This window comes from Dufourea novaeangliae, unplaced genomic scaffold (assembly GCF_001272555.1).
Source record: "Dufourea novaeangliae isolate 0120121106 unplaced genomic scaffold, ASM127255v1 scaffold56, whole genome shotgun sequence".
In the NCBI taxonomy this organism is placed as follows: Eukaryota; Metazoa; Arthropoda; class Insecta; order Hymenoptera; family Halictidae; genus Dufourea; species Dufourea novaeangliae.
In genome coordinates this window covers 6,611,202-6,634,358 of record NW_015373942.1, presented here as the reverse complement: position 1 = coordinate 6,634,358, position 23,157 = coordinate 6,611,202, and positions in this window count along the sequence as shown.

Genomic DNA, 23,157 nt, shown 5'->3' with positions numbered 1-23,157 from the left:
GAAACCACGAGGCAGTGGTTAGGATAGGTCAGTTCCCTAGACGGAACAAATTGGGTCAAGAAGGAGTAGCGGCTCTTGCATTATGCGTGAGACGACATATGGTCGCCGCTCGGAATCTACATTGTGGTTTACGAGTGCTTACCCACTCTGAGAAGTTCGCCTTTTTATCGAAGCTATGAATAACGTTCCTTCCCTCTCGGGTTTAACTTGCCTCCGCGAACTTCATCGAATAGCAGTGTATTCGCTAAATCTATTTTTGAACGGAAATATAGTTTCTGTACTACATAAACGTTGATGTCCTAACAAAATTTTAAGCTCTTTTTGGATATCTTAGCAGAAAGAACTAAACCTCTGATATGAATTGTATATATTGAAACATGAAAAATATTATTGTCATTTCGTATACAGAAATATTTATTAAGATTTACAATTTAAGTTAGTTAAAAACTTACTTAAATTGTAAGTCAAACGACTTTTCATTAATGCTGGACATTGTAAAGTAAATGTAACTTATATTTACTGTTGTGAACAATCTTAAAAATTTGTTTACTTACTGTAATTGTTCAACAATTTTCTTCCGATTTCACTCAAATCAGTCTGTAATCACTTTCACTAGTTCTTTGTTAATTTTTTGTACATGTTCTTAGTCCTTTTAGCCTCAAGGAACGGTATAATTTTTATTTAAAAAATTTTTTGATATATTTTGTAGTTTAAAATTTATAAGCACTTACATAGAAGGACCGGTTCGGATAAAAAGGGTCGATTTCCCCCTTAAAGTAAAAAATGGGCACGGGCGAATTACGGCTAAATTTCTAGATAGGTCTAATGAACATTTGTACAATGTTGCATCAAAATCTGCGTGTTTCAGTCACTGGGGTTCCCTTGTTAGTTTTACATGAAAGCTCCGTTTAAAATACATCTGTTTCATCTAATACATTCCAGATGGACAAACTGAATGATAAAAATATGTGTACGTATAATACACGTTCACGTGTGCGACTTCCTGTATATTAATAGAATTTCGAGGGAGAGTTTAAAGAGTGCGAAACCATTTCGACTCACGCAAGGTAGGAAGTAAACAACGACCACCTTCCGCGTTTCCATTCTCCACCCCTTCCTCCTTTTTTTTGTATTGGTTTCTGATTGCAGGTTTACGCGACAAATTCCAGTGTTTCGTGTCCCCGCGGCGAATGCATCGCTTGTTTCCGTTCGTTCGTTTCGTAACCGATTTTACTTTCCCATATTTCACGTGATTCACATTCCGTGCTTTATCGACGAACGTACTCTTTATTCGATTGTTTTCCCGTTTCCCTAACAATAGTCCCGGGGATAATGAAACGTTCGGGACATTGGTTACTGTATTTAACACTGATGTTATAGGACCGCTGGTGGGAACGAGTTAAATTGAGCGCTGATGCATTGTTGCATCGAACTATGTTTTGATTAGATTGTTTCGCGTCTCTATGACGTTACGCAGAACGCTATTAAGTTGTGGACAATGATACGCGGATGATGATTAATCCTTGTGTTTCTATGTTACACGACATCGCGTTGACTAATTGGCGAAAATTGCCGCAAAATTGCAACTATCTCAAAATCGTGTGTCAGGATTCCTCAACTTTGTTCGTTCAATCCTTAGAATTTAATTCGATGATACGTAATATTAACATCTATTCTGTTAACAGAAGCCAATAAACTGTAGTGGTTTACGTGTTGTTGGATAATATATACAGAAGATGGGAATGAACTGAAAAAGATTGTGAAGAAAAAGAGTAAAGTATCCTACATACATACATATATGGAGGAAGTATTAGAATAATGTATAAGAAATTTTCTAAAAATGTGGTCCCATGATACTTTATATAATATTAACTTAATATTTATTTGTGAATTATTTGACACCGTTGTAATACCAATTTCATATCCATCAAACCGAGGATATCAGAATGGAAAACGATAGCCATTTCAATGACCAATTAAATTATCACTATTACTCCCATAAAACACTGCCGTAATACAAGTAGGAGCAATGAACCGTTCCGATATGACAATCTGTGCTACTTATTTTTACGTTTAGTGTGCTATTATGAAGTTAAATTGACCAGACTTCTAGAACTGACTGAAAATTACACAAATAAATCTGCAACTAGAGACCTAACTTCTATTAAGTTATGTAATTTATATTTTCGATACTTACACACTAGCATCTAAAAAATCTATACAATCAATTCACCGTACATCAAAACTGCTGCATTCGTCCTTTCCAACACAAACTCCAAACAGCATAATCCTAGAGCAACGATCGGCTCATTACGATCGGTCTCTATCACTCCCTGGATCTCATTCTCAATCAACAAACATTCTCCCTTACCTAACCGCGAACACTCGTCAAAGACGGTGCGCCTACCGGGGGTCGGGTCGCCATTGCATTAAGATTGAAATTCGAAGCCTGTTGCGGCGAATTGCACGGTGCATCGGAACGAGGACATCGACAGGGTGCGCTGGAAGGCTAGCCTGAAGGCAACCGTCAGCAAGGGGGGGGGGGATTGAGTCGCTGGGTTAGAGTCTCGGGGAACTGCAACCGGCCGGGGTAACGCTATACAGACCGTCCCTGGAGTGCTACTATGCCTTTGGCTTTGATGTTAGCCCCCTTCCGATGCAGTCACGTGATCCTGGCTCGCCCGTTATATGGCAACTAATAGGTGAAGCCCCACACAGAAACGGGGGCGCATCATCGGGAGGGGGATAATGGTGGTGGTGGAGGCCGCTCGCGAATCGAAGAGCTGACCGCCAGAAGGTGCCTTGCGAACTGGTACATACGCAACGTCCATTCCTGTAAACCCAAGAGGAGAGGATCGACAGGCTCCGGATGCTCCGTGGATGCCTTACGGCTACCCGGACACGTATCCACTGATCCGGCATATCGTGAAATGCAATTATCGTGCTGGATTGAGTGACCCCGAATTACTGGCCGGACCCCGGCGCGCGTGTAGTCGCATAGGAAATTGCTGCCGCTGCCAGTTTCCTCCTGGTTTCCCGATTGTTTCGAGGATTTCGGGTCGCTCTTGTACCAAGAATTGAACGTTCGTTCACTTGACGACTTTTTTTTTTTTCGTCGGGAGGTCTCGAGTGGATTCGCTGCTTCGGCTTTGCCCGCGATGGGTGCTAACGATTCGAATGTTTATCCCTTCTGTGCAACCTTGTGGAGGAATTTGGGAATTCTCCAGTTTGATTGTTGGCGTGTTCATTCCTTTATTGTTGGGCAACGATCGCTGGGGAATTAGTTTCGGTGGTATTTAGTTTGGTGGGTTTAGCAGTTTAGATTCAGGTCGCTGAGGGATGAATGAATTAAGGATTGATGGATTCAAGTAGGTTACAGACGAACTTTTAGAAATGGACGGGTTTGACGATTTGCACCTAATTAGGATATCGATTACTAGATAGTTGGGAATATATTCATGAACGTTAGTCTTTGTCAATGTTTTATGGTCTTATATTGCTTTGGAGGGTTACACTTACAAGGGGAAGGTCCTATTTCGGGTCGCCGATTTTAATGAATCTTTTAGGTCGTGTAGTAGGCTTCTTAAGGTGAAATACTTGAAAGTTATTAAGTTATTTGCTTTTGAATTTTTCTGCGTGATTTGAAAACCAAATATTTTTTCGAATTTTTCCAAGTGAAAGAAAAACCATTCTAAGCCCTCTTTTAAATCGTTAATAGTTGATACACAAGATTTCTTACAAGTCACATTAATCTTATTATCATCCGTATGCGTTATTCTGGTAATAGGAATGCATAGATGGCCAAAGCTGGTTGTATTTGTTCCATCAAGAGTACAACGTAAGAAGGGGTAAGAAATCGAGGTCTACAGCGTTCAAGTCAGCCGAAACAAGCGATTGAGTCATTAGGCGAAAGCCGGGAGGAAGTCGGTAAATCAGGGAGGGCCTTCGAGTACATCACCGAGGGTGGAGAAGCATGCGAAGGGCGACGTCGCTGGGCCTAGGTGGACGTGGAAGGAGCCAGGATCTCCAGTAACAGGATGTAATTATGATCGGTGAGATACGTCACGCGTAACCCCCGTATTGACGTCCACAAATCACGATGCACGGCTGACCGAGCCGGTATCTCAGCGGCTCCCCGGCTTGGTCCTCAAACTCGAACGGACTTAACGCGAACACTAAATCCAAAATTATGTACGGGCCGTCCGGCGACGTCGATGTGGATCCCCTAGAGGAATTGGAGGCGGTTACGATTTGGGCATGAAACTGCTCCAAAAAGTATTAACCTAACCGGCTGTCACAGCAGTTATCGGTGACACATGTTGAAAATTCAATCCGATTTTTAGCAAATTTTGTTTCAAAGGAAATATTAATTTTTTCTGAATCGGTACATTATTTCAGACATATTACCTTTATTCTGATACAGTAAATAATATCAGTAAGATTTATAATATTCGTTTCGAACCAAATGGGTATCCAAGTCAATTCAAAGTGATACCCGTGGTATGAAAATTGAGAAAGAAGTAACACGATGACTTAAATTGCCCTTTCTTTTCATCAAAGTCTCTGATATGGATTCCAAAATGCGATCAATTTGTTGTAGAATGAATGTAGTAAGAATTGATGTATTTTATCAGCGATATTGTACCAGCAGTAGAAATTTGGCTTTTCGTCTGTTAGTAATTGTCATTTTGATCATGAAATCTGAAATTACAATAGGTTCTGAAGTTTTTTTGTAAATGTAAGTCGATATCCAGAGAATCTGAATAATATAGAAAAATACTTCACTACCTGTTGTAATTTCTTCGTCTTCCGTGAATTTCTTCGTGTTCAGTCATCTTTGTCGTCAGGCATAATTATATTCATTCGCCTCGTACCAGCCTCACTTCGGATTGAAGGGTTCCGACGAAGACGAATTGCTCCCTGAAACTTTTACAATACCCCCGAAACTTCTTCGCGTTTTCCTTCATTCAAAGAAGCTATTCAGAGATTTTCGATCGTCGATCTGTCCCAGCCACTGTACAATTCTCGAAACTGTCAGGAACTTCAACTTCTCGCTACAATTTCATGCTTTCTTGCGCGTTCTTTGAAACGAAATATCGAACACGACGACGTTACAGACTGCAATTCGATATCCTTGAAGCGTACCTACAGACCTGACAGAATTTCTGTACAATAAAAGTTAGATACTTTAGAATTCAACGTCACCAGAGTAGATACAGACTAGCTGCAGTGCATTCCATTGCAATATTGCGCAAAATTTCAATATTACTCGTATAAATACTTGCATGAACGCACGTAACGTGCTAATTATCATCGTATTTGCTTTACACCGAATGTGTTTATCCAGCAAACGAATGGGGCTAAAGGGGTACAAAAAAAGGGGGTAGCGTGAAAACAAACGGCTTCCCCAAGGGGCGAGGTTGCATTTAGTGTCAGAGGAGTAGAAATTTTACGATCAACACTTTACACCGTGAACACGAGGCACGCCTCGAGTCTCGCACCTTCTTATCCTATCGTTTTCTTTGTCCTCGGTTTAATAGCTGAAAACGTAGCCACTAAATCACAGCGGGTCAGCGAACGTTGCTGAACTTCAGGCGTGGACTATTAGTATAAATACGGTTATAATGCAGACCTTGGGGTTGGAAAGGGTATAAACAGCCAGTAAATCAGGAGTCTCAACCCTTTTGACAATGGGACTCGAGAGAACCTGAAAGCGAAACGAACGTTCGTCTGAAATTTAGATCCTTGATCCAGGTCCTGGATGGCTGCTAATAGGGAATATTTAAAGAAAGCAATCGACACTTTTTCTGACAAGATTGCAATATGGAGTATGAGAAAGCAGTAAGTAATCCGCCACAAATTCTACATACGCTTCTAAGCAGAGCAAGAATCTGTACTCTTAGGTTTATGCAAAAATAATGACCACGTACTCAATCCCAAAGGACAGTGAGGGATCTTCTCATCCTTTGGATGGACACAGCCGCTTAAACGTCGCGAAATTCAGCCAAGTCATTACTCACCACCGCGCACTCGGTGGTATCTTTCGGTTTGTGTCCTGTACACCGGAAATCCGGCCGACGAACGAACCCCCTCTGGTCTGTCACGCCTCTTTCCGAAAGGGAGAGAGGTGTCGTCCGAGCTGCGGAGTCCTCGATACAGATAAGTCATGCCCGTCATTTTTCACCGGTCGCTTTCAACGGTCGTCTGAAAACGTCGTCGTTAACGTGTCGACGATCGCCCCGGACTTTTCCACGGCCGCGAGTTTTATCTCGCGCTTCCACCCTTAATTTGATTAATCGAGGAGGATCTTGACCGGCCCCGTTCGGCATTAATCACCCTCCTCTCACGGTCGTATGCATACATGGCCGTGGCATTAGCAGAGCCCCCGGTACCCTCTCCGCAGGACGTGAACGAGAACCGACGACTGCCATTTGTTACGCGAACGCTTGTTTAGGAGAAGGTTTACACACTCGACCGGCTTTTCTCGTGCGCCGCCGTGGAAATTAATGGCGGATTAATTCGATGATCGTACAGAATGGATTTCCCAGTGTGCGCCCGACCTGCTCGTATTCGACCGACCCGAATGACCGCTTCTTCTGCTTCGGTACGGTCTGTCTCTTCTTTTCTTGAGGTCGCCGCGGAGGGGTGAGAACGATTTGCTCGAGGAAGTGGGATTAGCTGGAATATTGTGGTACTGGTTTTGGGGAGATGCTTTGCGATCCATTATGACTTTCGTAAATAATCGGAGATGAAGATAGACGGTCAGACCCAAAAATGACTTCTTGAAAATAGAAAAAAACTAGTAATGTAAATTCTCGATAAGTGTTTGAAGACTCCTCGGCACTGACAAGGTAAGGTCCCCAGGTGTAACCGTGACTTTTTAATGAGGTTTAGCACAGCGAGAGAGCTTGGAGTTCTAAAGCCAATGATATTTGTTTCAGCCACGTAGGGCCATTATTAAAAATTGTACAATTTTACAAAATTAAACAATATTTACTTCAAACTTTCAGAAATTTCGTAATGCCTTGTAACATTTACTGCATATTGGACACTCATTGTTATACTGTGAAATATATTCACGGGATTGCAAATGTAACTGTCCGAAAGTTGATTGTCAGGAATCGCCATTAATCTTCGATCATAAGGCGCCCGGTTTGCCCCGAGCATTCGAACGATGACGCGAGCCGAACGATCTTCATCCGTGCACGCTGCATCACCCTTCACTCCCATCGCCTGACCACCGTCCAGTTTCGTTCCCATTCAAGTGTCCCGAACGAATCGGGATTACAGTTGTCACGCCTCTCCTTGCAACGAACGTGCTGCGGAGTCCTCGATACAGATAAGTCATGGCCCTGTCTTGGCCATGTTTTTTTTCAACGAGGCGAGACGAGCCCCTGTTCCACAACGGACACCGCGCTGTCGCTAATCTAGCTGGACAATTACTCATCTACATTCTGTCACCGAGGCAAAACGCTTCATACGAAGCATCTGATCTCGGGATGATGGCGAAGTGAACAGAAACTTGTTGCTGAGATGAGCGTGTTTATGTAAATATGATTTCATATACGGTCTGATCTGTTGAAATTAGAATGAAACTAGAATTCGTGTATTCTATGAAGGATTCTATCGGACTCAAATTAAACTAAACAACTATTTAACCCTTTAATGCCTAGATCCTAAAATCGTTATGTCAAAATTATGAGACTGATATAGAATATGTTGTCTTATTATTTTAAAGTCGAAAATATCGATATTAAACCAACCTATTTTTCTAATTTCTTTAAACTTTATTTTTATCGCTCAAATTTCTGGGAAAAAATTTATTTCACGCGATTAGTTAACTCAACAATGGTCCCAATACAGATCACAATACCCGTAAAATATAATTTTCTAGATGTGACGTATACATCACACTGGGTGTTAAAGGGTTACTCTTTAAAGGACGGAAAACGTATTTTCATGCTCCATAGAGGTCGCTTATTTTCGTAGTATAATATATAAAAGTTCTAACTCGGAACAATAAAAGGTCACCAAAAAACCTGGCTATCCTCTAAATGTCAATCATCGTTAGCTTTCTATTTTAGCAAGGTCAACCAGTCGTATGTATTGTTAAATGTATCAAATTTCCCGTCCATTTGGTGTACTCATCGTGGTATTAGGTTTACTGGAAAAACTCTATCCTTTCTTCATCCCTGTTCTACAATAGAACTAAGGAACGTTTGTGCAGACGTTGACAAACACCCAAAAGACGGACTACAGCCATTCCCCGAGCACGAACAATCGAGAACAACATTTCAAACTCGCGTATCCCGGTCCCAAACAGAATAAAACTCCCATTACAATCCTTCCATAAAATATACATCGAATAGAGGAACACGGATCGTCCCCGTAATCGACTTCGTCCAGCCCATTCGTTTCGTTCAACAGACACAGAGGCCACGGTCCAGCGGCCTGGAAAGAAGCTGCTAGCACATCGATGATCCCTCATCGTCCTGCGAGATCAGGTTCTTCCGACGATCAGTTAAGTCCTCTATACGCGTAACGAGTCCATATCTCGCGCATCGTTTGCCTCGAACAGAGGAGAGACGTAGCCGAAGAGAACCACCACCCGGGGAGGGTCTGCTGGTCGGGGGAACGTTTCGAGTCGGAGAGAATCGGGGGGTCGCACACCTGACAGATTAAAACGGGATGGGTAAAATGGTCGAAAGTGAAAGAAGACTGTGTGGTTTGGTCGGATACCCAAAAAGGATCGAGCGTATAGAAGAAGGGGGAGAGTGAATAACCAGGATGCACAAAAGGAGTTTGAGCGAGAGGACAGATAAACGGAGTTAAGTAGAACGATAGAAATTTCGTAATACGCCCGACGAAAAGGTGGTTCGAGGAGGAAGTTGGCCCAGGGGGGTAGGTTGGAGGAGACGCGGAAGCGGAGAGAGAAATAAAGAGATGCGGAGATATATATATATATTATATTGGGGTGGGGGGTAGGGAGACGAAGGGGAGCGGGAGGGCCGTATTCGCAAACACGCGAATTTCAAAAGGCACTCGACTGCGCACGATGTCCCCGGCATAAGCGAGCCAAGTCCCTTTGACGACGTATGCAAATACAGATCGAGCATGATAAATTGCTCTTGTCAAGACACCCGGTATTTCGCACGAGCCCATAGAAACCCGTTCTCCGTGGGGAACGGATTCCGCATATAATTTCGCCGACGACGGTTGAGGTCTCTCGCGACGAGACGCGTCGTCTCCTCCCAGTTTCCGCTCCGAAACAGACGAAATTTTCGCGATGAGGTCTGCTCAACCTCCGTGGAGCCGTGACCCTCCACCTATGCGAGACGCGTTATCGCCGACAACGATGGCGAATTTTGATCGAATCGTACCGCGACGCGTGTTTCCACGAGTCGATTGGTTCGTTTTTCTTGGGGATGATTGAAAGGGGGTTGCGAAACATATTGCGTTTTACGGAGTTATTTTGGATGGCGTTGGTTTGTGGATCGTTTATGCGCGTGTACACTTTTATGCGTAGATTTGGGACGAATTGATTAAATTGAAATTTGTGGTCTTTGTTAATTAAATTGATTTTAGTTTGTTATTAAACATTGACGAAATTATTGTTCTACGGTTTTCTACGAATATGGCGGTCTGGGTTAGGTTGGGATGAATGTGAGGTGATTAATGATTAATGATTAATTGGTAACCAATTTAATAAGCAATGGAAGTAATCAAAGCGAATGAAATTATGGAATATGATTAACTCATTAATTATTACTTATGAATTTAAAATTATTAAATGTTTATAAATGGAGTGTAGTGGCACTTTTAATATCCCATAATTTTAGTTTAGCGTGTTAAGCAAACATTACTGACTACAATTCTTTAGCAGTCATTTATTGGGCTTTTAAACGTTTTGCACTTAATAAATAATCTTTTAAAAATTATGATAAGAATAAGTAATTTTTCTTATTAAAAATTTCAAAAATAAATTTAATTGTAATTTCAACAGCTGTTTTGTTGTTATAAATAAATACATTCGAGTATTAATCTCAAACTTCCATAAATCCAACAATTCGGTCATTCAGTTGTTAGTTTACCCTGTAACAGATTGTTATAGTGAAGATATCGTGAGAAAACGCAAAAACTTTTCGTTCAACCCAATACAACAATCTTAATAGTATTTCCAGCAGGTCAAGCTGATCCGAATCTTTACGATCTCACTCGTTGGAAGAAGAGGTCTAACGATCTCTCCGTAGTCGTTGGAATCGTTTGAACTTATCGCTGGGACTCGTCCACGGGCTCACGTACACCAGAAACTAGTTCGAATCCTCGTCGTAACGACGCGAGACCATTTGACGGAAGATTTATACCGCGTTTAACAGGCTCGCGCCTTTTGTCCCGGCTATGGGCAACATCACGCCTTCACGACTTTAAGAAGGGTCCCCGTCATATCTCGCTGTCATATCGCGTTAATACGGGGATCTCTGGATGCTGTGCTCCACGATTTCGTGGTTAAATCGGTTCATTAACGGGTTTCGTGGGGGGTCCCGGCTCATTTGCATCACACTCGCCCTTGGAACCGGTCCAACGGCACCGTATTAACCCACTGAGACTGTTTCTACGTGGAACTATTTATTTGTCGTATTGTGAAAAGCGCCGGATGACATCCTGGGAATCGTCTTTTCGCGCGCACGCCTGGGCATGGGCTGCACGAGGGTAGCCTCGTCGACGTTAACAATGATTCAATGATCCTTTGTCGAGGCTGAAATGGAAATAAACAGATTTATCTTGCCTTGTTATCTGTGAGGTTCGATTTTCAATTGTATAATATTATCGACGTTGATCTTAGATCGTATTATAATTACTTGTTTTAGAAATGAGGACTACTGTAGCAATTACATGCTAGTATTGTTTCTTAGAATTTGTGTGCTTGTGGTGTATTAGATTACCCTATAAATTCTGTGTTAATCTTTTTGCAAATGAAATAGAAATTTACCGTTCAGTCCGAGAAAATATTATATTTTTCTAAATAACAAAGCAAATATACAGTGTAATTTGAACACTGGAAGAATTGACATCTTTATCCATCCAAAAGGACCGCCCATGTCATTTTGACCCATATGTACTTCTTTAGTTACTTATTATCTAGAAAAAGTTTCTTTTGTCTATTGTCATATTTGTTTTTATTAGACTTACGTTCTAAATTTTTAGAATCTCGAAAATAAAAATGAAAGCAAGTATACTGTGAGAAAGGATGAAATTTTTTAGGAAATTCTTCTTAGTTTCAACGCTCATCTCGATTCACCGGTGGAAGAGTTTCCTGCATTTTCGCGATTCTCTTTGCGGAGAAAACCATTGGAATTCTCTAGAAGCTTCTCCGTCTCGACCACTCGAAGCTATCCGTGCACTTAATCGCGGCGAAACACGTTTCCGATACGGTACACGTCCAATTCCCCTTAATTTCGACAGGGCCAGACGTGATGCATTGATTTTCCCGACTTTCCAATTTAATCAGTGACCGACGTCGGTTCGCGAAGCAACTGTACCGAAACCGGATTTCCGAATTCCTGATGGAAATGCAAATGTCATCAGTCCGTGTGTCCAATTCGGAATTAGGGGAACACATCGGGTTCGGGACCCGGAAAATTTTCGACTCAGTGATTTCCTTGCAGCGTTTCCTTCGCTTATAACAAAGAATATCTACGATTTCAGCTGAATTCTCACCTGTTTTCATTTTTCAAAGGTACCATTATTTTACATTATTATCGCGTCGTTATTAAGTCGTTTGCACTATTAAGGTTTCTATCGTGTCCGAAATAAGATAAAAGCCTCACTGAATTTTATTAAATTTTTTACTATACAATACCTTAGATAATCGGGTATGTTAGGAGTGCAAGAAGTTACTGGTCCAGTCATTAGTACCTAACGCAATTAAAAAGATTCAATTACAGTAATTGGCGGTCAGTTTCCTTGCTGCTGGCGAGTCACTAATGATCCACGGCTGATACCTTTCGCAACGTCTGAAGCGATCGACCCGAAATTGAACTCACGGATAGGCGAGCCACCGTTGATTCGCTGGAAACCGTGCACCCGAGATTGGCTTCGCGGAAACGCGATCCCAGCACGGTAGGCGATCCCTCGCACGGCCTGTTAACAGTCTAATTAAGATAGTAACCTGTTACTGCTGATAACGATACCGCGTACCTGTCGACGCGGTTATACACGCGTTCGAAACAATTTCGACGGATGAAACGGGACACCGGAGACGACGTTTTCGTCGTAGACTAGCATCGGAAACCTTCTGGGTGTAGTACCTTTTGGAAAACGACTCCGTCGTTTCGCGAACGACGTTGTATTAGTTTCATTAACCCTTGAACGACGGAGCACTTTCATCTGAGGGAACATCTCGGGGATGGGGGAATTGTAAATGCGAGAGATCGTAAATGTAATGGTTTAGACGAAGTGATGTACTCTGTTACAGGAAAAAATTAATGGTACTCAAAAATGAACGCTATTCGTTACTACAACGAAAAAATATATGTAGAATTCCTTTTATTCGAGTTACAGGGGGATAAAGATTAGATTTTGTAGAATTCAAATGGTTCATAGTGGGCGACATTTTGATCTATGAACTGAAATTGAAATGGTGTTCCAAAGTATTGTACGTAAATGTATTAAATTTCATTAACCCTGACTTGACACAGCTCTGATTTTCTGTGTATATTTATTAGCACTTATGGCTAGTATATTATCCTCATCGCAGATTACACATATATTCTAGATTCTAGACCTATGAAATCTGTTGTGAAGTAAAACAAAGTCACTCCAGATATGAATAAGTGATCAACCATCCATATCCAATAAATCTAATCCATAAAAAAAAACATAAGAACGAGTCAAAAAAGTTTGTCCTCTCTCCAGCCATGTACATAGTCATCCCCTTTCACCAGAGAAGTAAACAGAGAATTCCCAAGGAGCAACGATCACGTGAAATCATTAAACACATTGAGAGAGAAATCGTCGAGACACAAGCATCTATCTCGCGGAATCCCGTAGCGAAGCGTTCCTTCGCCACGTAATTCTCCGCGTCGTCGTCTCGAATGAGTATCTCCTAGCGCACGATTTTCCATTGAAAGCGGCAAACGACAACCGTGACGCGGCGGTCGTGTTCGCGTCGACGATTTCCCGCGAAAGATCAAGTTATTCATGCGTCGAGAGGCCAGGGAACGTCATTAGTGTGTACCGCCCCTAAACGAACCCACCACCACCCCCCATCTCCGACTCTGGTTCCCTTTTCACCTGACAAATCGGCTGAATCTGAGCGGTCGTAGTTCCCGAAGACGAAACTTATAGTATAACGACGTTTTCCAGGGGGTTGGTGAAAAGTGTTGGCACGGATAAAAAGGAAAGAGAGGCCCGCGAAGAGGGCGAAACGGTGAATGGGGGAACCCCTCACGGCGTGTGTCGAGGGTTTTAGCGGGAATGCGAAACCCCGAGACGGGCGTTTAGCTCCTGCGGTTAGAGAACGCTCGCCCCGGCTCCAATCTTTTCTAATCGTTCCCTACGCGCTGACAGACCGGGCTGCTCGAGTGTTGTTGCAGGTGGTCAGATTTCGGATGATTTGCGTGGGATGTCGGGGATAACGCGACGCGGGGGAGGCCTCGAGTACACTCGACCCGAAAAGGGAACCGAGGCGCGTTAATAGACGCGACGAAGGTGTCGGCGGAGGACGCACGGCTGGGTGGAAAAGTGGAGGTTAATTGGGATGGTGTGGAACGATTTGGGGTAGTTTGAGAGTGGTTACAGATACGTTGTTCGTAAATAATCATGAGAGAAAATATTGTACAAAGTGGATGATTTTAGCAGATGGGAAATTAGGTTTGAGAAATACTGAGAGGGTATTGAGTGTTGAAATTAACATGTGTGAGGGTGGTTTGAGGTACGTTGTTCGTAAATAATCAAGAGAGAAAATATTGTACGAAGTAGATGATTTGAGGAGTTGGGAATTAGGTTTGCGAAATATTGAGGGAGTATTGAGTGTTGGAATTAACATATTGGAGGGTGGTTCGATTTATATTGTTCGTAAATAATCGTAATTTTTAGATATTAGTATCTGAAATCATGAATTTGCATAGATTCTTCCGAATTTAATAATTATACACAAAACTGTTCGACGGAGTGTTCCATCAAAGCGATATCCAACAACTTTTACCCATTCCCATGCTCCGAATACAGAATTTCGACGTTTGTGCTTTGTGCCAAACGGGGCCGTGTGTCGTACAAAAGCGGATCCTCGCAAGAAAATTTATCGTGCCAGGGGTGGAGACGACGTTCTCTGTGAAAAGCGTCGAAGAAAGGAGCGTTGGAGGCGTATAACGAGACGGAGAAGAAAGTGAGTCGACCATTTCTTGAATAGGCCGCGCGCGACTGGTATCCGGGGAGCCAGCGCGAATCAGTTCCCCGGATTGACTCTCTGCACTCGGTACACTCCCGATTTTCCCGGGCTTTGAAAACGGATAGCGGACGCCGCGGAGCGGAACACGACCGGCCTAGAGATCTCCACGGAATGTTTCCTCGTTGTGCTGATATGAATGGAAGCATGGACCGGCCGGAATGCAATATACGAGACAGATAAGTGATTCGGCTATGGGTTCGTTCATGATCGGTCGATATCGCATAATAAAGACGACCGGCCGCGATACGCGAAAGACATTTCCTTTGAGCTTTTTACTAGGAGGGGTACGATCGCATCGCGATCTAGAGTGACTGGCACGTTTGTACACGGAAGTCTGTCATCTCTGTATGGCGAAAGTACGTACAAGAAATTTTATTTTAAGATTGGGAAAAATCTGTTAGAAAAGAAAAATAATCGTATAGGTAATGAGAATATATGAATAAAAATTGCATAAAGATTTGTACAGTTAATTATTATTTCAGAAGTATGTGAACGAATGTGTGAGTCACTGTATTTTGTCGGCGGATCAGGAAAAAGTCAGGGTAATTGGGAGACTATTGGTAAGGCGATAACGAATTGGTGCTGTGGATCTGTAAATCATTTATTTATTGAGATTTAACAGGTAATTCTATTCTTAAAGTGGGGTTGGGGGGGAGTGGTTGAACAGAAAAAACCTTGAAAAGGGGGCGTTGAGTCAAACAAGCTTGTGAAGCTATGAGTTAGCGAGTCAGGAGGTGGAACATCTAACAAAATGAAATGAACATACTTAACACTTAGGAAAGTGTAGAAGTTGCGTTTCTGAAAGTTTAAGTAGATTGAGAAAACAAGTCCATTGAACTGGCTGGATTTTGTCCGATCCGAAGAGATTGCGATCATGCATCGTAAAGCAATGTTACAACGGTATTCGAGGAAACACTCGCTTCGAGCTGTTCAATAATTCTCCGTAACCGAGCAGAATTCACTGGATCGATTCACTTGCTCTCATCCAGCCTCTATGAAACATTCAACGGCAAACAACGGGATAAATACGACGTGTTCTTTCCACGCATACCGCGGATTCGCGTGGCCATCAATCGCTTTAATCATCGCTCGCTACGCCCGGCAATCCCCGTGCTCAAAAACCAGATACAATATCAATCATTTCGCATCGACTGGTCGCAGCAATAAATCACATTGTTGTCAAACCAATTTGCCCCGATCGTTCCGCCGTTTCGATCCCCTTTGTCGCGTTCATTTGTTGCGCCCATTGTGCTCGCCTACGTCTCCTGCGCTAATGCGGCCCGCGAATATTCGTCCGTTTGTTCCCGATCGATGTACACGTCGGGTAGCTAGCGATCGTGTAGAATTCATCGATGTTTTCGTATTCTGTGGTATTTATATCTAGTTATCTACAATGAGATACTTGGTGGCCATATATATGCATGGATTTTTTGAAAATTCTTATCCTATATTAATCTTATTTTTCTTCTTCTAATTTATGTAGGTAACACTATCCAGAAGCTTCGTGTTTTCCCTGGTGAAAGGGCCCAGGACTGTTAGGAACAGGACTCCCTACTGAAGAATTTCATATGGGGAAAAATGAGATACTTGGTAGCTATAACGACTAAGAATTACATAGAACACTATTTTCAAATATACATTTTATGTTACGACGCGTAAAATATTAAAAAACAAACATGTAAAACACACAAAAGTTGCAAGGTTTATTGAAAGTGAACTTGATCAGCTTGACTCTCGAATGGCTCATATCAACCAGGTGACAAATTCAAATAATTTTAATCGTTTCTATAATTCCACACTCAGGAATCACCGTATCTTGACCCTATTTGAAATCATCAGTGATCTCAACACCAAGACTCTTAGATCGCACAGAAGCATCGATAACACGAAACGAATCGTATCATGCAAATTTTCCGCGCGTGTGTGATTGAATATTCTCCGCTTATAAAACGTTCCCCTTTGTGGTGCCCAGCCAATGACCTGGTAGGGGCGACCATTAGCGTCGGTGGCTTCGACGTCATTAAAAAAAAAAAGAAGAATAGAGAATGAAAGAACGAGTTCATCTCCGCGAAATCCTTTTCCCGTGACAAATGGATACTCGCGCGAAAAATTATCGCCACCCGTGAATCCAGAGGTGAAAACTCCCGTGAAAGGCTCTTTGATGGCGTTACAAACGCGCGCGAAACACGGGGCACGGGGATGGGGATTTCTCGCTCCTCGAATCAATTCGCAGATCAGGCACTCGCTTTCATTTTCCCTCGTTCATCGGCTTCTCTGCTCTCTAACGGTCGCCGGCCAGGATCGTACTCCTCGTCCCGGGGATCTGTTCCTTTCAGCGGCTGAAAGCCAATAAAAACTGTACACGACGGTTCATTTGACGAATCTAGCTGGACAAGAGTACTTAGATATTATGTAGATAATATTTTAATCGTTTTCTGTCATGATTGATAATAAATTCGTTAACAGATTTTCCTTTGAGAGTCGTTTAGTGTGAAACGTCTAACTTTATCATGGGACATTTGACGTCTCGACATTATGATAAAAACTTATTGTGAAAATCAATCGTCCGTTGTGCAAACGCGAAGAAAATTACGAGAAATTTTCGGTCGTGAACATACGCCAAGTAAACCCGCTATTCTCCGTATAATTAAAAATTTAGAAGCCCTTTTTTTTACTGTAGCCGATAGGCCAAAGACGGGTCATCGTCGTAATGCACGTTCCAACGAAAACATTGCATCTGTGAGGGATAACGATTCGTTCTCGGTAATAATTTTCCAATAGAAAACACAAGGGATCATTCTCCCGATCTAATCACGGCCCTGAGAGCGCGGTATCCGGGCGTTAGCCAGGGAACAGCGTCGTGGTAGCGGTGTCGCACGTGGACTCGCAAAATGCAATCGCACCCTTACAACGGTGGCACGGGGGCTTCAGAGTCCAGGAGTGCACCCTTTGCCGCGGCGTCGCAGAGGAAGAAGTGCATTCATCGTCGTGGGGGCATAAGGGGGGCGGGAAGGGGAGGGGTGCGCGGCGTATCAGGAGGATTGAGCCTCCTTCCCTCATTCCGTCCTCCTTTTTTCACCCCCCTTACCCCCTTCGATCCCTCCACGCCGTTACAACACCACCCCCCCTCCTCCCGTCACTGCTCGCATCCCTTTCCGTTTTCTCCGGTCCCTTTTTGCTGTCAGGGACAGGACGTTGACCTGACCTGGTGAAACACATACGGAGGTCCTTACACGGACTCTGAACCGCACGGCAAACGCGCTCGGTGCACGCTCGAGAGAATGCACGATGCAATCCCGAGGAGAGGGACTTTTACATGGGGTTCCCACCCGGGGGTAAGAGCGAAACGGGAGGAGCAAGAGGCACGGTAATGGTGGGCTGGTAATGGTAGTGGTGGTGTCGCATTACCACGACACGTTTGAGGACCGTGGTGCGTCTACGTCGGCCGACGACACCGTTCCACCCGTAGGTGATGGCGCGGCGCCCGCGGAAAAACGAGAGGATAAACGGACGGACCCGTGAGAGTCGCAAGATTCATTCTCCCCTCGTGAAAACGGATTCTTTCGTTTCTTTTTTCTTCTCACGCCAACCTGGTTGTCTCGTCCTTTGCTATTATATACAGGGTGTAATAAAAATGTTGGAAGACCCGGGAATAGGAGACTCGTGAGGTGATTTGAAACAAGTTTTTCCTTAGCAAAAATGTTATCTCAGGCTTTGTTAACGGTATATCGACGAAAAACCCCGATCAGAGCGCGGTGTCTGACCACGCGCTGCGATTGGTAGCTAACGTTTTTCGTTAATATACCGTTAACAAAGCCTCGTATAACATTTTTGCTAAGGAAAACCTTGTTTCAAATCATCTCACGAGTCTCCCATTTCCAGGCCCTCCAACATTTTGGTTACACCCTGTATATAGGACTTCGCGAATCGCGAGTCTTGCGCACCCCTGAAAGACGTTTATTTGCGCGGGCCACTCGACGGGACGACCACGGTATATGTAAATTGTACGACTCGATTCACCGTGGACAGCCTCTTGAATCCTCGTCGTCGTCCTTTGACCGTTATCGACGTGGCTGACCAGAACGCGAGACGGTGAATTATTCAGCGAGCCGCTCGCCCCGATGGAACGATTCGCCCGGGGTACGTCGGCGCGACGTCGAAATTCCGGACGGGGGATGAAATTCGCCTAGTCGATTTCCTCCCACGCATTTCACTACCAGATATATTTTTCGAGGAACAGAGAATCTTTCGGGGATCGAGTCTAATGGTGAATTATTGAATATCTGTCTGTGGACGGTGAGACGGGAAGTTGAACTCTTGCCCGGGGTGAGACGGAATATTTTGCAGTATCTATGGAACTAGTTGGAGTAACAGACTGCAGTGATTCTTGATCCCCATCCTTTCCCATATTCCCAACTTAATTTGACCCTTTGCAAAAGAATTTCGTACAATGCAAGGATGAATAGGGTGAATTTACAAATTCTTTAAAAATAAAAATCACGGAACTTCACCAGAATAAATACCTTTTCTTTTTGGAGAAAAATTCGCCAAATTGCCACAAGGGACGAATCAGGATTAAATATTAAGGAAGCTTCTCGTCAGAAGAATAGGCATTACTTTGTCGAATCGAATAAGAGCACACATCCAAGGAAACAGATCTGAAAATTAATTTCTTCCTTCACCGATCACCTGAAGTTGAAATTTCACCCCGTGCAAATTTCATTTCAATACTATTAAAAATCGTAACAACTGGTAACACTAATGTTTTACATACTTATTCATATTATCAATAACGATAATATTATTATAGAACAAATCAGTTCTCCCTTATATTTTGCAATAAATGTAACAACCAAGTTTGGGATTATTTTTACAGTGATTATTAAAGATTAAATGAAATCCTGTCCATCATTGTCCTTTACCCACCTATCACCTGCAATATATCGATATTCTCTCATACTGCCGAAATTAATCAATCCTGCTAACTGCTACCACTTTGTCATTTACCTGTCTTTACATTGTCTGCGGTGTTACCATCGTACAACTCGTATATTTAAACTCAACCCCCCTCCTCCCCATTTAACAACTATCCCCGTTATCTTCGATCGTCACCGTGATCAGATATTAATCACGGTCGATCGAGGCTAGTAAAGGTAGGGAGCAGTACCACGGGGCTGGAATTCCGCGTCGCTAACGCGTTATCGGTTGAAATCGCATCGGGATCGAGATCGGGATTTCGCAACGCGTCAACGATACCGCGTGCCGGGCGTATTCGAGTGCATTGATCCGGTCAATGCTGGAGCGGCGCAATGAATGCGTTAAGTGCAGTCTTATATAGGAAAATGGGAAGGGTGCACGTTGCTGTACAAGTCTGGGTAAGGGGAGGGGGGAGTAAGGGAGCGTGGTAAAGGGGTCGAGGGGTGGAACCGAACGGTGAGGGTAAGCGATCCGCGGGAGGACGAAGAGGAGAAGGAGGGGTGATCGCGGTGAAAAGTAAGGGAGGAGAAATGTGCAGAGAACGAGGAGATGTGGGACGAAAAGAGGGGAGGGGAAGAGGAGACCACCATACAATATGAATACACCACCATTCACCCTGCTTATTACTTCCTATACAGGGTGATCCTCGTCGTTGGGTCGAGCTGCGGCTGTTTTCCGTAGTGTCAGAACTTACTGTCGTTACTCTGGAGAATTTCAGAGGAAAATCGTGTATTGGGGAAAAGTATTCTAAGGTATTGCCTGAATTGCCGTTGGTTTCGCGAGGCATCGAATGAGAGACTGATGCTGATGTGGGTCGAGTTATGTCCAAGATTTTTTGTTTCGGTAGCTGAACGATTCAAGACAGGTTTTTCCTTGTTAGACAAATAATATTAAACTATCGTTCTTCTTTGAAAATGGAACTTGAAACATGGAGCTAAGGAAATCGTTTCTAGTTGTTTAGAAGATGCTAGAAGAGCTTCTGTTGATATTCTACTGGCTGGAAGGTCCTCTCTTTGTGTAACAATTTTGATTAGCATGGGTTGAAGTAGTGATTATAGAAGATAATGAAAATTTGTTTGAGGAAATCTTGAGGAATAACTATTATAGTAGATTGGTTCATAATTTTTACGTGTAACGGAGCTTTGCATGTTCTTGTTGCGAATAGAGGAGGTAGAATATCGTGGAATTTCATCGAAAATCGAGCTATTCCGTTGTCGTTCGTGACAAAATCCGAAAGAATCCTCTGACAGGACGATGAATCTTTTAACAGCGAACCCCGACTGTCGACGGGACGTTGTCTATCTAAATGGTAGAACGGCATTCTACAGTTTTATGAATTTCTGTCAGGTTCTCTAATTGTCTGCTACGATTAACACATGAGATAACAATAAAAATCAATGAAAATGCTAACTTTGGGGGTCTGTATTTTCTAAACAATTTCGAAACCCGCAAAACGATGACTTAACCCAGTCCTATTTTCACATTAATCCGTAACATATTTCAATTTAAACAAAATCCTAGACATCATGCACAGCTGTCATCCGCTTGGCGTGGAATTATACCAAACCCGCTCGAATCTCGCGGGTTTCCCGCGGAAACTCGCGACCGCCGATGGGCGAAACGGGTCGCGCGAAGGGCGCGCACGACACGGAAAAGGGGTTTGGCGAAGGGCGGCGTGACGTGGGATTAACAACCGGATAATGAAGTCAGTGTTTCATGCCCTGTGAAATTGCGCCCGGTCCCGGCTCGCTCGCCATTCGATTCTCGCTTTGATTGCGCCACGGCCGAAAGCGCGATGCCCATAAACCGGGGCCGTGGCGGCGTCGGGGGGCTGGCATCGCGAGATCCTTCCCCGTTGCGCAAACTCATCCAACTCCCCTTCCATCCCAACGAGCAACCCGCGAACCCAGGCGGATTTCCCGCGGCCGAAATTTTCCCCCGTCCCGGTGTGTGTTTCCGCGCAGCAGGCTTGTGTCGTCCGCTTTCAAACGACGTCCCGCCTGCCATTTCGTTTTACAGACCTTTCATGCTGTATTACGCGAAGCTTTCCAGTGTTTTTTTTTTCTACAAAAATTCCCCGCTAAAGCTATTACACCCCCAACAGGAGGGCAGAGGGGATAGGCTGAAGCGTGCACCATCACTGTTTTCCCGGGCGGCTTTTGCTCGAATTCGCGCGTCCGATATCTCGTTCCTCTCTTTCGTTTTTTATTCGCGCCTGGACTCGAGGATGTTTGTATCGGTTTTTTTACTGGGATGTTTCGTTTTCCGCTAGGGAATTACATGGAGGTGTGGGTTTTTGTGGAGTGTTCTGTAAAGGGGCCCTTATACGATGCGATTTATTGTATTTCAAGTTGTGCAAGTTGCATGGATTGTTGCAAAGACGGATCGATAGATTTTTAGCATTTGCAACCACGCCACAAGCGTTGAAGCTGTACGATAAATCGTATAGTCCATAGGCCGTTTAACCTTGCCATGCTGTTCTCCCCGGGGATATGTGTGTGACCGAAAGTGGAAATTATATTTTAATAGGTATTATGTGTTTACTATATAAAGTAGGTACTTAAACTTTACGTTACGTTTTGTGTCTTTCCCATTTCTTAGGAATAAATCATTTCAAAGTTTAAAATAACTTTATTCGAGGGGATACAAACGTGAAGAATAAGTGTATAGAACAGCAAGGTTACTGTTTGAAAGTAAAATCAAGCAAATACCGCAAAATTCTTAGGTTGGTCCCATAAACGATTGAGTAAAAGTATAGATAAACCAACGTGTATCACTTCGTGAATATCCCTTGTAAGCGTTCCTTTCAGCGTTCTGACGGTCACCAATAGCCGATATTTAGCTTTCCATGTCCACTATAATAGTTACTGGTGCTTTCGAACACCTAAAGTTTGGTTAATCGTTCGCAAAAATCACAATCGTCGAGGCTGAAATTCACTCTGTCTCGCGTTGTTTTCCCCCCGGTTTTCGTCCCCTTGTTTCCACCTGTCTGCCCGTTCCAGGCCGTCTTTCTTCTACCTTCAGTTGCATACCGTGATAGTTTTTCGCCAGCTCGAACAGAGGTCTCGGTCGTTTCGACCCCGTGCACACGCGTGCGGGCGACTTGATCTACGGGCTTGTTTACCGCGCCGACGAAATAAATCTGCAGGGCGCAACGCTCTGTTTCGTGGAATCGCGAATACTGTCGATACTTGAGGTACGGCGGAAAAAAAATTGAGATATTATGTATATAAATAAAATGGAAGAAAAAATTATTCTCGTCATTTGTTTCGGGGATACTTTCGCTTCCAAGATGCACCACGCTCTGGCCAACAATACACGATACACAACAATCAAGTGTCTAATCGACATAATAATCCTCATTACACAACGCAAGAAATTGAAAAAATTCTCTAAGTAACGAAATCAAGCGTAGAAAACCGTTTGCATCAACGTCAATCTACACTACCGCTCGTAAGTATCAGGACACCTGGTCTGTATGAGGAACATATGATGTTTCGTAAGAATTATGTATACTTCAGGTAACGTGTGTCACTTCATAATAGCATAAGCGTTGTCGACTGAGGATGGTGATGTCCACTTCGTCGTTAGACACCTTAGCAAACAAGGAAAATGAAGCTTCCTATACACTTTCTACACACTCAAGTGGACAGAAACTCAAGTGTAGCATAATCGTCATGTTGTATGCTACGCTGACGCGTCTACGACGAGACGCCTTAGTGGACAGTCGG